The sequence below is a fragment of the Pristis pectinata genome, chromosome 12 (genome assembly GCF_009764475.1).
Source record: "Pristis pectinata isolate sPriPec2 chromosome 12, sPriPec2.1.pri, whole genome shotgun sequence".
Taxonomy (NCBI): domain Eukaryota; kingdom Metazoa; phylum Chordata; class Chondrichthyes; order Rhinopristiformes; family Pristidae; genus Pristis; species Pristis pectinata.
In genome coordinates, this window is record NC_067416.1 from 25,717,978 (window position 1) to 25,732,841 (window position 14,864).

The following is a 14,864-nucleotide window of genomic DNA, read 5'->3' on the forward strand; positions in this document are numbered from 1 at the left end:
ATTATATTAAATTTTTTCATTGCAGCCAGATATTATGGAAACTAATGTTATTGGACATATACTGAGCCTATGATATCTTCATAAACACAATTATTCTTCAACTTGCAGGGGACTGTAAGCACAGGTGACTTCTGTAGTTCAATTTCATCACCTAATAGCAATGCCCCTGGGAAGGGTATAACCCTATATCCTAAGCTGCTTTGAGAAGTTGCAACTTCTGACAAAATAAGAGGGGGGAAAATAATCTCTCCAGTCAAATTTGAGGGAATATGGATGGAATCGGTCATAGTAGCATATAGGGTCAGAAAAGTTTAAAGATGTTGCTTGAAATACAAGTCAAGCTTCCATTAACTTTGACACTAATTTTTGAAATAACTTTGGCAGAGGTTTAAAGTAGGCACATTCCCAGTCCAAATAAAGAAAATAGTTTTGCTCTAGCAAGTGCGATTGTCAGATTCTTTTCAAAGGGAACTTATTTTTTCAGACACAGGCCCTGGTAGGCTGTTTTTACATGGAAAATTATTTAACTTAATAATTCAAATAGCATAGTTCATAGATCATATTCAATGACTTAAAGCAGGTTTACTATGAAGGATGACTGGACAGTTTTACCAAATACACTTTAATGCATCTGAAAATGGGCTTAGTACATAATGAACTCCACTAGATTACCCCCTAAAATATCAATGAATATCTTTTAATGACACTAAATGAAACAATTACATTTTAATATGCCTTCAAATTGCATTGATTCATAGGCAATTGGAATTTGTCTCTAATTTGGGCAGAAATTTAAGACATCAGAAAACCAATGTATTTTGAACACAATTTGAGCTTTTTGTTTGAAGTTCGGGGTCTGAAATTGGGTTTGGAGAATTTCCCATGTTTTGCTACTACCTGGATTGAGGATATCATTCAGAGTTTGGAACTCCAGCTATTCATGGGGCAAGGGATCTTAGTTTAGCATCCTTGCTGTTTGCTGTATACCTGCTGAGTTGTGATTCATTGCTGATTTATGAATATTAAATTTGACCCAATCATATGAAAACATGACAGAAATTTGCATGGATAGTGTTGTCTGTTGAAAAGGATGTACTATTTACTGTAAGTGATAATGTGCAATTTTCTGACCAAGGCTGTGATTAAGTTGACTTGTCTTTAATGCCATGGAACATTTCAGCTACTGTTTGAGGAAATTTGAGACTGAGCTGCAGTTTCACACTGCAGCACAAGAGACATTCAGCATTTTAAGATTGTTTTCCATCTGTAACAAAATTGGAATTTTTCTCCATTTGTCTTCCTCGATCAACTGTTCTTGTTGATGTGAAAAATAAGCACTTGGAAACTGTCTTCCTGCCAAGCCTTTTCTGAAAAGTTTGAAGTCTTGCTTCAAAATCACTTGGAAAATGCTTATAATTACAGCTCTACTCTAAGAAGTGCTACACTTCAGATAATGAAAGTTTTATAGTGGAAGATTCACCACAAAGCACCACTTCAGCTCTCACAGCTTAAGCAATTGAAGATGCAAAAATACATACTCTTATCTCTTTAGACCTATCATTCTGGCAGCTAAAGAGCACCAAATTAAATCTTAAACTTTTAACAGTGGTTGTGGGACATAAAACATTTAGGGAACTAAGGAAGAAAATATAATTTTATAGGTAAATGTAATTGTTTTGAAATGTACCTTGTATGTATTAAACATTCAAAGATTGGCAATATTAACTTTTTTCTTTCCATTTTTTTTGCTCAACTTTAACTTCATGAATGACATTTGACAAATGAACTACAAATGAGTTAGTTGTAAGAAAATGTCACTAAATTTGTTTGTAAAAGCACTTCCACCAATAACTGATGCAAGATGATAGTGATAGGCATTTCTTTTCCATTTATTTCTAACAGATGTTATCTGCCCTATGAAGTTTGCAATGTTCTATGGCAACTAAAGTCATTCCATGTAGCATACAATGGGAGTTCTATGGTTTTTGTTTCTACAACATAGAAGTAATTCAGCATTCAAATCACTTTCATATTGTAGAAACTTTGTCCAAGCTCATCTTTATATTTGTTATTTTAAAATTTAGGCTTTACATTGCTTCTAAATGACACAATTCCAAGTGTTGGACCCAATAGCAGGAGAATGACTGACAGGTGCTGTAAAATTTGTTGGCTAACAGATCCATCAATTAATTCATTGATATGTATGGACTATTAAAATTAATTAGAAGGAAGGCCATTCACCAGTATCATGTAGAAATATGAAGTAGGAAAAATAACAACATTGCTATCTTCATGTTCAAAAATTTATTTAGTGAAAGTCTTTGCCATATTTTGTATTGCAAAGTTGCTGCTACTGAAGTATGGCTAATACCCATTAAAATAGTAGTTCAGCACAGAAGATAGACCTGACTCTCATGCTGCTTTCTTTCAATGTAAGATAGGTATACTACCCAGCCAGGTGGATGGCTAGAAATCCAAATCCAGACTTGCAATTGTTGACAGTATTTTTTAAAAAAAGTTGTATACTTTGGGTTTAATGAAAAATAGATGCTTAATATTGAAATTAATAGGGAGGAACATACTCTAATGTCTGAAATGATCTGCAGTGATTTAGTTTGAATTTGCAAAATGTTCCCAGCAACTTGGATAAAAGATTAGCATATTCCATTGAAATGCTCTCAATTGCACACTAATAATTGCTCTCATATACAACACTAAGAATTAATGAAAATAAGCTGCTAATACTCTGCCTAGGAAAAATTCTGAATGGAGAATAGTCTGAGTAAAGACTATGTACAATAAGCTCATCTTGAAATAGCTGATGATGCCTAGAGTTTTTAAATCATATTGAGTTTGGACCACTTATCTGGAACATCGCACTGACACTTGTTTATAGATGACACCACATCAGCACAGGGTAATCTAAAACAAATGACATGTTTGTAGCCCATAAGAAGGCATGAATAAAGTTAAATTGTCCTGCAGTTTATACAGAATCAAATTGAGTTACAAGTGACAGATTTTGATATGCTGAGCAATAACTGCAAGATCAGCATAAACCATAAAGCTGTTTTATGCTATTTACAGATATTGAGACACCTACATGAATTTGAAGCTTAAATGATTCTGTATATAAATTTGATGGTAATTGCTGCTTAAATAGGCATAATAATCTTTTTTGTGTCAATACTGGTTATGTTAGTGCCAATGTTTTGAAGAGACCTGTCTCATTTGCTGGATGTTAGGTTCCTAGACAAGCCCCTAGTTTCAGACAAAATACAACTCATTCTGCATTGATGTGGGAGAAAGTATGCTCTGAAATTGAAATTGTATGTGCATTTTTTGCATGATTTGAGCATAGCAGCTGTTTTGATTATATTAGATTGGGCTAGCAATAATTTCTAGATTGTTTAAAGACCCTTGCAAAATTGGGCTAGGCACTTCTGGGCAGAATTCACTTAATACATTCTGTTTGCCCAGTATCAGATGGGCAACTAATGAGACCAAGTATACTATGGCCATTTGTTTTTATAGACAGAAATTTGCTTTTAAAGGTCCAATCTAAACCTCCATATATAATTTACTGTAAAACAGGAGCAAATTCACAGCAAGTAGTCAAGAAAATGCAAATTAAATGATCCCAACATGAACATTATTATTTTACCCATGGTCTTCATCAGACTCATTCCTTCAAGCTCCACTTTTGTCCACAATCATCACTGACAGAGCACGGCACCTCTGTTATGCAGCTCAGTGAAAGAAGCTCTGATTCCTAGTGCCTTCATGAGCTTGTAACTTGCAGTGACTTTGGGCTACTCTCAGAACAGGAGTGGATGGATCTACTCTATTGCATGGATTTGGGGCCAGACCCACAGGACAGCACTATGGCAACCTTAATACTGGTGTAATGTGGCTGTCATGGAGATTCAACCTTGAGTGCATTTGAGTTTTTCCCCCAGTGGTAAGTATGGCAACAACCCAGCAATCACAAGTACTGGAGGCAGCTGCTGTCAGGAACCATAAGGCAAAGCTCTTCTACATGTTTGGTGGCTTTCATCCTGAATCACTTTTGAACTTTTCACCAATGTCATAATTATTCTTTGCTGGTCATCCAAATGGGTGTTAATATGACACACTACCTATCTTCAGTGCACCAAAATAGGGTCAACTTTAATGTCTAGTTAATAAATTTCATTCAGCACACTATGAAATAGAAATTCCTTCACATAACTGCAAAAAAACAAAGTACAGTGCTGTTGAAAATAGTCTTCAGCCAGAGAACAATTTAGTGCTCATTTTTGTCTTGGCACCTGTTGAGAAATTAGTCTCATTTATTTTCCTCAACTTTCTTCCAATGTAAACTTCCTCCAGATTACATGTGCAGTCTGAAAAATGGTTCTTCACTAATACAAAGGACAGGTTATACCAGCCTGGTTTCCCTTGAAACCATGCTATTCAAAAGGCCAACACTCAAATTTTCTGTCCTCAGATCTGACTTATTACAACCTAAAATACAACTTTGTGTGCCTTGATTGAAAGTCAAGTTCATGGTCATTCCCAGCATTCCTAATTTCAGGATCACTTCAAGCTATTGCTCTTGCTGAACAGAACAGGCACTTAAGTCTACATAAATTCCTTAATGGTGGCAACTTGGTATAAATGTCTGACTTTGGTCTTAGGGTCTTCTATTCACTCATGAACAAACAACATTTCTTCCCCAAACTGTCCATGTCATTTTGCCTATTTGGGAGAACCCTCTGCCCATCCAACTCCTCCCTATTATTGCAGTACTCATTAGTTAAGTAGCAACACTTCCCAGCAGCTGAGTTTTGCTTGTATTGTGACATGTCACTTTAAGAGTTGGCTTGCAAAAACTAAACCTGCTACATGTTGAGAATTGCATTGATTGGGAACACTGCTGAAACTAACAATGTCAGTTTCAGTGCAGCATTAAGCAGGGAAACCCAACAGCACATGAACCTTGCTTTTTATTCTACTTTACCAACTGTTAGGGAGAACTGTAATATTTTAACAATGAAAAAATAATCAAATGATTTCTTGGCTCATACCTATAATTCATGTTAGTCCTGACAATCATTTCAGGAATGCAAATGCATATAGGATACACCATGAATCAGATTAGCCTGTTATTTTAATGTTTGATAATAAATCAGCATAGACTATACTAGTTGGGGAAATAAGTTTATAATTATTTACTGTGGCTGCATACCAGGTGTATTGAATGTGCAAATCCCAGCAAATTTGGGGCCAGAAATAAAATTGTACCCAATACAGAGCTATTTTGATCCATGTTATGAAAGCAAATTCATTAATTTTGTCAAAGGTCATTACAAACTATTAACTACCCCCTTAAGAATGTGTTTTCTATGAATATTTGCCCCAAGGAAATACAACTCAGTAACAACTTGGAAATTAGTGCTCAGGTTTATAATTAACATTGAATGAATTATTTTACCTAAAGAGAGTTTAACTTTTAAACACATCATTGCTAACATTGACACTTAAGGTTCTTTTCCTATATTTTAGTGTTATGTTTCAATGAATTACCTGTTGGATCTTGAACATTTTTAGTTAAATAGTGTCACACTGTAACATAAGGCAGAGAATGTTTCAAGTATGATTTAGAATAGCTTTCAAAATCCTGCTTTCAATATAGGGATAAGAATAACAGGCAGTTTATTATTTCCATAAATATCATTCACCAACCTCAGAACTATGAACACAGCATACCTACTGTCTGATGTGCAGCATAAATCATTGCACTTGCTGTGCTACTTATTCTAAACTTTTACATTTACCTCCCACAGCTCTGGAAGCTAGGGAGATTTTGTATTAGTACATTTCCTTAATAGCTTTCCCAAACTATTTTCAATTTTAAAACTGCCCACGCACATTTTAACCCATTTATAATCCTTTTGAAGAGCTGCTATTTCTTTGAAGAAAATGTCATTGCTCTGACAGTTATGGAGAGAGACAAATGTTATACCTATATTTCAAAAGGTCAATTCATAAGTAGGCTATTAGTCTATTTAAATAAAAACATACTTGGGACATGGGAAGCTGGAATTTATTGCTTATCTCTGGATCACATGAGAAATTGGTTTCTTCCTGAGCTGCCAAAATTTTAGTGGTTTCATATTGTTGATTGTTTTCCAGGCTACCTTGGGGCAGGTAAAAGTAACTACACTGGTGCAGGACTGGACTCTATAATCCTAACTATTGAAAATGAAGGCAAGCAGATGCTGTGGGCAAGACATTGATATCACAGTATAGTCCCTTTAAGTTCTCAGTACTGATCCCTTCACTACATGCTCCTAGTTTTTTTGGTGATCAATCAACATTTCCCAATGGGTGCAATTTTACCCAGAAATGATGGATAGCATGATATAACCCAGCTAAAATTGCAGTTATGCTCAATTTGTGGATGAGAATGCAACAAATGAATCAAAGTTCTAAGCTTGTCATTCTCAATCTATGCTTACACTTTTATATTTCATATTTTTCTAAGTTGGTGGATAGTGGTATCTTGGTTGAAATAATATATTTGGGTTTGTAAAAAGACTTTAAGTTATGACTAAGTATTTGCAAGGATTATAATGTTGTAGAAGGAATTGCAATGCTGAGAATTGTGCCTAACTTTATGGATAGTAATGGTGATTTTGTGTGGAGATGGGTTTCTAATGGAACTCCACAAGGTATGCTGTTAAGACTTTTCCCTTCAGTTTTTACATTAATCTGGATGAAGGCTTATGGAAAGCTGTTCATAAACTTGTGGATGATGCAAGGTTTGGTGCTACTGTTAGACCTTGGATGAATTAAAATGGATGGGTTCAGATCCAAATGAAATGTAATAGTAAAAGTTGTCTCAAACATCTGGCAGGTAGCATTTAATGTAAATAAATGTATTGTTATGAACACAAAATTCCAGCTGAAAAGCATGCACATCTTGTGCTCTGACCTAAAGCCTGTTGAGGCAGGTTAGTAATTTAGGTGTTAGAATGCATTTGTCGCCAAATGTTCAGACATTATCACATGGCTATAGAAATAAAATGATTGAATGCATTAATAAAGCAGTCTGAACTACAGTCAGATTATTATTGTCAAAGGTAATTCAATCCAGGGAAGTGCGAGGTAAAGAATTTGGGGAAATAAAACGAGGAATTGGTAGGATACAGAAATGTACAGCAACATAAGACTACATGTCTACAGAACCCTGAAGGTAGCTGAACAGAAAAGTTAAGAAGGTATGTGTTCCTTTATTAGCTGGGTCATGGATTATAAAAACAGGAAGATAATGCTGGAGCAGTATAAAATAGTAGTTAAATCACAGCTAAATTACTTCATATGGCGCTGCTCAATAAATTCTGTATTCCAGCATTCATGTGTATACATTTGGAGATTCACTGAGATGTGGCCTGAGCTGGAGAATTGTAGCTACAAGGAAAGAGGATAGGCTGGGAATGTTTCTTCTTCAGAAAGGATGTTGAGCAGTGACCTAATTGAGATTTAACTCGAGGCCTTTTTAGAATTGGAGGGACTTCCTTTATCAGAGATGCTGACAACTATTACTCTAAAGAAAATGATATAATGATTCAAAGAGTTGAGAACTCTTTTGGTGGCAGTGGTCTGGAACTCGATGCCTGAAAGAAGTAGAAATAAAGTACAAAGTTAAAAGCTATGTGAGTATGTACTTGAAATTCTGTAATCTACAAGAGCTGACTCAGCCAGTGGGGTCATGATGGCTTCATTCTGTAATTAAATCCCTTTAATTTCATGATTTAACTTTTTTGTAAGCCTTAAGTAAACATAAGACTTTTCTTGTATAGACTACTGGGAACTATATTCTAATGATTATTAAAAGATGGCTTAAATAAGGACAAGAGTACCAGTTCAACAAAAACTACCTGTGTGAATGCTAATGCAGAAGAAAGCAATAGGGTGCATGAACATATCAGTTTATAGGTCAGGTAGACAATTGGCAAATGGAATTCAATCAAGGGAATATTATTACCACAAGGCATTATTTGAACAGTACATTTTAACTATTATAGACTTTGCTAATGCAAATTTTGAGTTGAAGAGATGAATGGAGCTTTAAATGCTTATTAGGTCTCAAGTTGGTTATAAAACACTGTTTATACCAAGGATAGTTATTATTCACACTTTGTTATAATTGCCTCCATTTTCACTGAAGTTCTTTGTTTTAGCTTCTGTATTTAAGTTGTTTTCTTCAATATGTAGTTATAATGTACTGAGACAAATTGCTTATGTTTGTTTGAAGGTACCATTTACATATGTTTTGTAATTACTATTTTTATTGAAAGGAGACTTGTGGAGTGAATTTTAATTTCAAAGAAATTTAAGTTCTCTAAGTTGAGGAATCAATGATGGATCTTCCATAAACATTTGTACAGAAATTATATGTAATCATACAGAAACTTAGCTGAACAGATCAGCTCCAATTCTGGAAGAGGTTTACCAGCATTAGCTTAATACATATAATCCCATATTAAACATGCTTAGAGTTGTTAAAGAATTTTGGCTACCAGAACTTCAACCAATACTCTGAAATGTATTTCTGGCAGTCTGGGCTCCATTGAGCACTTGTCTTACTGCACACACAAGTGATAAGGAATGTATTGTGCTACTAGCCCAAAATTCCAGCCAATTCTACTTGCTGCATCTGCTCAGTTTTGGAAGAATTGGTTTGAACCAACTCAGACAATGTTAGCTGGAACTGTAGAGTGAGTGGGATTATAGAATCTTTTCAACTTTGAAATCATCACAGAATTTGTCAAAGCTGAGTTGACTTTGGCATAGTATTCTTGTATACATACTCAGGAGGCTAAAGAAATTTGGTATGTCCCCTTTGACACAACAACTTTTATTGATGCACCATCCTATCTGGATGCATCATGGCTTGGAATGACAACTGCTCTGCCCATGACTGCAAGAAACTGCAGAGTTGTGGGAATGCCTCAGCTCATCACAGAAACTAGCCTCCCCTCCATGGACTTTGTCTACACTTGCTACCTAGGTAAAACAGCCAGCATAATCAGACCCCACCCACCCGGGACATTCTCTCTCCTCCCCTCTCCTATCAGGCAGAAGATACAAAAGCCTGAAAGCACATACCAAGCTTAAGGGCAGCTTCTATCCCACTGTTATAAGACTATTCAATGGTTCCCTAGTACAATAAGATGGACCCTTGATTTCACAATCTACCTCATTATGACCTTGCACTGCACTTTGTAGCTGTGACGCTTTACTCTGCATTGCATTGTTTTGCCCTGTACTACCCCAACTGGAGGGAATGCCATGTTAGATCTAGTTTTAGGAAATGAACCAGGACAGGTGAAGGATCTATTGGTGGGTGAGCATTTGGGGGACAGTGACCATTGCTCCATAACCTTAAAAATTGTCATGGACAGGTGCAGAGAGGACAAGAGGTTTTTCAATTGGGGAAGGGCTAACTACGAGGCTATAAGGAGAGAACTTGGGAGTGTAAATTGGGATGTCCTTTTTGAAGGAAAATGTACCATGGGGATGTGGTCGATATTCAGGGATCTTATGCAGGATGTTAGGGATAAATATGTCCCGGTGAGGCAGAGAAGGAATGGCAGGGTGAAGGAACCGTGGGTGACGAGAGAGGTGGAACGACTTGTTAGGGAGAAGAAGGTAGCATACGTGAGGTATAAGCAGCAAGGTTCAGACAGGGCCTGTGAGGAATATAGGGTAGGGAGGAAGGAACTTAAAGGGCTGAGGAGAGCTAGAAGGGGACATGAAAAGGCTTTGGCTAGTAGGGTTAAGAGAAATCCCAAGGCCTTTTTCAAGTATGTGAAGGGTAGGAGGATGGCTAGGGTGAAGGTAGGTCTGATTAAGGACAAAGGTGGGAGAATTTGCCTGGAGGTGGCAGAAGTGGGAGAAGTTCTGAATGAGTACTTCTCTTCGGTACTCACCAGGGAGAGGGATCTTGATGTGGAAGGGAGTGCTGGTAGGGGTAATGTTCTTGAGGTTGTTGATATCAAGAGGATGTGTTGAAGTTGTTAAATAATATTAAGACAGATAAATCTCCAGGGCCTGACAGGATTTTCCCCAGGCTGCTTCGAGAGGCTAGGGAGGAGATTGCTGAACCGCTGGTAAGGATCTTTGAGTCCTCGTTGTCTACGGGGGGGGGGGGGGGGGGGGGGGGGGGTGCTGGAGGATTGGAGGGTTGCGAATGTGGTCCCCTTGTTCAAAAAAGGGAATAGGGATAGGCCAGGGAATTATAGACTGGTGAGTCTCACATCTGTGGTGGGTAAGCTGTTAGAAAGGATTCTAAGGGATAGGATTTATGAACACCTTGAGAATCACAGACTGATTAGGGACAGCCAGCATGGCTTTGTGAAGGGAAGATCTTGCCTCACAAGCCTGATAGAGTTCTTTGAGGAGGTGACCAGGGAGATTGAGGGCAGTGTGGATGTGGTTTACATGGATTTTAGTTAAGCATTTGATAAGGTTCCTCATGGTGGGCTTCAGAAGGTCAGAGGCCAAGGGATCCAAGGAAGCTTGGCTGTGTGGATTAGGAATTGGCTTGCATGTAGAAAGCAGAGGGTTGTGGTGGAAGAAGTGCCCTTGGATTGGAAGGCAGTGACTAGTGGTGTCCTGCAGGGATCGGTTCTGGGACCTCTACTTTTTGTGATATTTATAGATGACTTAGATGAGGGGGTGGAGGGCTGGGTTAGTAAGTTTGCGGACAACACTAAGATAGGCTGTGTTGTGGATAGTGTGGAGGGCTGTCGGAGCTTACAGAGGGATATTGATGGGATGCAGAGCTGGGCTGACAGATGGAGTTCAATCTGGAGAAGTGTGAGGTGGTACACTTTGGAAGGACAAACTCCAGGGCAGAGTACAGGGTAAACGGCAAGGTACTTGGCAGTGTGGAGGAGCAGAGGGATCTGGGGGTTCATTCACAGTTCATTGAAAGTTGCCTCACAGGTGGAAAGAGCAGTTAAGAAGGCCAATGGGATGTTGGCTTTCATAAGTCGCGGGATTGAGTTTAAGAGCTGCGAGGTTATGATGCAGCTTTACAAAACTCTAGTTAGGCCACACTTAGAGTACTGTGTTCAGTTCTGGTCGCCTCATTATAGGAAGGATGTGGAGGTTTTGGAGAGGGTGCAGAGGAGATTTACCAGGATGCTGCCTGGATTGGAGAGTATTGAATATGAGGAGAGGCTTAAGGTGCTAGGGCTTTATTCACTGGAAAGGAGGAGGATGAGAGGAGACATGATAGAGGTATATAAAATATTGAGAGGAATAGATAGAGTAGACGGTCAGCGCCTCCTTCCCAGGGCACCAATGCTCAAGACGAGAGGTCATGGCTTTAAGGTTATGGGTGGGAGGTTCAGGGGAGATGTCAGAGGGAGGTTTTTCACCCAGAGTGGTTGGTGCATGGAATGCACTGCCTGGGGTGTTGGTGGAGGCAGATACATTGAACAGGTTCAAGAGCTTGTTGGATAGGCATATGGAGGAACGTGAGATAGAGGGATATGCGGGAGGAAGGGGTTAGGTAGTGTGAGGGTGGTCTGATGGACAGCACAACACGGTGGGCCAAAGGGCCTGTTTTGTGCTCTATGGTTCAATGCACTGTAATGAATTGATCTAAATGAACAGTGTGCAAGACAAGTTTTTCCACTACCTTCATATAAGTTACAATAATAAACCAATCCTAATATTAGCAAGATGCAAAAATGAATGCACAGTTGATTTAAAAAAAAATGCTTAAAACCAATCCAATTCATGGGCTCTCCTACCCTCTGAACTCTGCCTACAATCCCCTGCTCTTGGAGGCTATTAAAGCATAACTGGGATGAAGGTAGAATAATGATTTTTCAAATAAATAGTGTTGCTTATTACAATTTTCAGATGGATGTTTATTTATTTGGTTAGCATTCCTTCCAATAACTGGTGGGGTCAGGGTGGCAAGGCTAATATATTTGAGTGGGAGCAATGAAGGAGTTGGGATCTCAGTGAAGCTTTGGTGTTATTTGTTGATTCCACTATTAACCTCTCCACATGTGATAAATAGTGCACATTTACAGCACAGATCAGAAGTCATTATATACAGCTGGATAAAGCCATAAGCAGCTCTGGAACTGACTTTTTTTTCCTCTATGGGTGTCTTAATTCTTCAAAGATACTCTTTCTAACTTCCTTCCCCTGCAGTAGCCATTATGGGTGTTATTGTTGTCCAGCTGTCATTGGGAAGTGTGTTTTTAAGGGTTGAGGCCATGCTCTGACAGTTGCCTGGAAAATTGGACAGCTGAATTAAATTCACCAAACTCCTGATGGGACCTGCACTGACCACAATACAAGGAAACATTTGACATTAAAAGTATATTGGTGCAAACTCATCGGAAGACAATACATTAGTCTTTTCCAAGGAACCTCATTCAGTGCAGGTACATCATGTAATGATTTTTTTTTAAAGTGCTCTTGTAATTTCAGCAAATGGATTTGTGGGCAATTGTTTTGTTTGGTCAGCCTCTCTAAGCTAAGTTATTTGGTTTGTGTTGGCTGGTGTGTCATCAGTATTTACTCTGATTAGTTGCCTGAACAAAAATATACAAATCTGTGGGGTATTACTGGATTGGAGTGAGGGTGGGAGGAGGGTGGATGATGGGGACTGTGGTGTGGGGTAGCCTTCAGGCTCTTCAGTCCTAGATTGCCCTGTGCTGTTTCATTTGAGATTAGGCTGATTTCTATGACAAAGTCAATCTATTCATGGCTCTTAAATTATCTTTACCTTCCCATGATTCTTCTCTTGGTTAAGAAACACCTGAGCTTTGCACATCAACAGCACCAGAAGCTAACTCCCCCAGCAAAGGGGTGAGTCAGTCAGGGTGAACGTAGAGCAGGTATAACTGCCTCAGTCTCACTTCTCCAGCAGGGAGAAAATCTAAGCTTCAGTCTACACTGTGAGGTGTACCAATTGGTGCTGGCTGAGTCTAGTGGTTTCAAACATATCTACTGGCTTTCAGTCACTAATCCAATTCCTGTGCTTCCAGGCAGTAGCTGACTAAATCTGTCAATACACTCAGTCACCACATGAAGTCCAGTGTTGGGGAACTACCACTTGGATCCTACACCAAGTGTAGGATCATACCCCATTGATATCAGTAGAAAATCTTGGCCTGCAGATTAGTGCAAAGACAAATGTAAGTTTTCAATTGTTTAATGTTTTTGCTTATTAATAATATTTCTATTTAACATTTCAATGTTAATAGCTTTTAAATGTCCTAGACTGTTAGTAGTATTTAAAAACTTAATATTAAAGACAGCTTTGAATGAAGGTAAAGCTTTACCCTCTGCTTCACTGTCAGGGACATATCAGGAGCAGGGCTTCCACACTTTGCTGTCTGCAACTTAGTTGCTGTTCAGTCCTTACCACTGGGCTCAAGGGTACAGAGGGCCAATGATAAGCACACCACATCCCACCCATGTAAGTGTGGGCACATGAGGACAGCAGACAGAAATTCCAGACAGTAAATCCAGCAGAATGGACCAAATGAAAATTTTGCTAAGTTACCACATGCAAGGCTGTTAAATGGTGAGAAACATTTTGTATGAAAACAATGAGAACGATTTAAAATTTTGTGAACTGTGCCATAAGTCTTCTACAGAAGAGAAGCCAACTTTGTTCACATGTATTTATAATGAAACTAAGATGTCTAAAATCAGTGAAAGGGAAATGTGACCAGATAAGTCAAATATATAGATGTTAGACCACCTAGAGTTGAAGGGAGCCTAAGGTTAATGGACATTATGGATGAAGTAGGTAACAGAACAACTTGCATTATTATTGAAAGCTCAGACAATACCACCACAGGGAACCATGCCCTGATTTCTATCATTAATAAAACACTCAAATGCACAAAGTACATAAAGTGCTTTCAGATGCACAAAATTAAACCAGATTAGATTCATGACATTTGTTCAATATTATAAAAAAAATAACCACATACATAGTTTAACTTAATTGTAAATTATTTTCTCTTGTATTTCTACCAACAGATTACCAAACTCCAGGGAAGGGGAAAGCATCATTACCATAGTTCCTATCAACACATTCATTACTTTTTACATCAAATTCCTGCCTATCACCTTGGGCAGAGCTGACTGATGTGGAACCCTTATGTTTTTCTTAATTCCATGCTCTGATTTATCCCTCATTGCTTTCATAACCAACTGCATTTTCATTCATCTCTGCAATGTTGCCTACTCCATTCTACAGTGAAACTCCAGGTCCACAACTCTTAATTTACTATGCCTGCTCTAATACCCTGTTATTTTGCATCCCACCACAATCCCATGCAAGTTGCATTTTATCCAAAATTTTGTCATCTTGATTTGCACTAGGACTGGCATTCTCATTATACTTTCTCTCAAGTCCATCAGTTCCCCTTCAACCCTCATGTTGATTTCAGGAGAATTGTCCCTGTTTACAAATTTCTGTATGTGTGCTCAGTTAGTCTTTGTGTGCACTTCTTGATTAATTTTCTGATTTAATCAGGACTGCCTTTAATCCCAGGTGGCATGAAGCAACAAATCCTTCATAGTGCACTGAACTTACAGAACAAAAACAGTCCATTCAGTCCAATTGGTTTATGGAGGTACCTGTGCTCCACAGAAGCCTTATCTTGTGATAATTTTTTTAAGCCTTTCAACATACCCTACTTTTCCTTTGAAGAACCTGCAAACAGGTCATTGTAACTGCATGAATTTGTGAAATTTGTAATTTATTAAAATGAAAATGTTTACCTTGTGTTCAAAAATGTGAATGGACTAGAGTTCTCTTATTCACT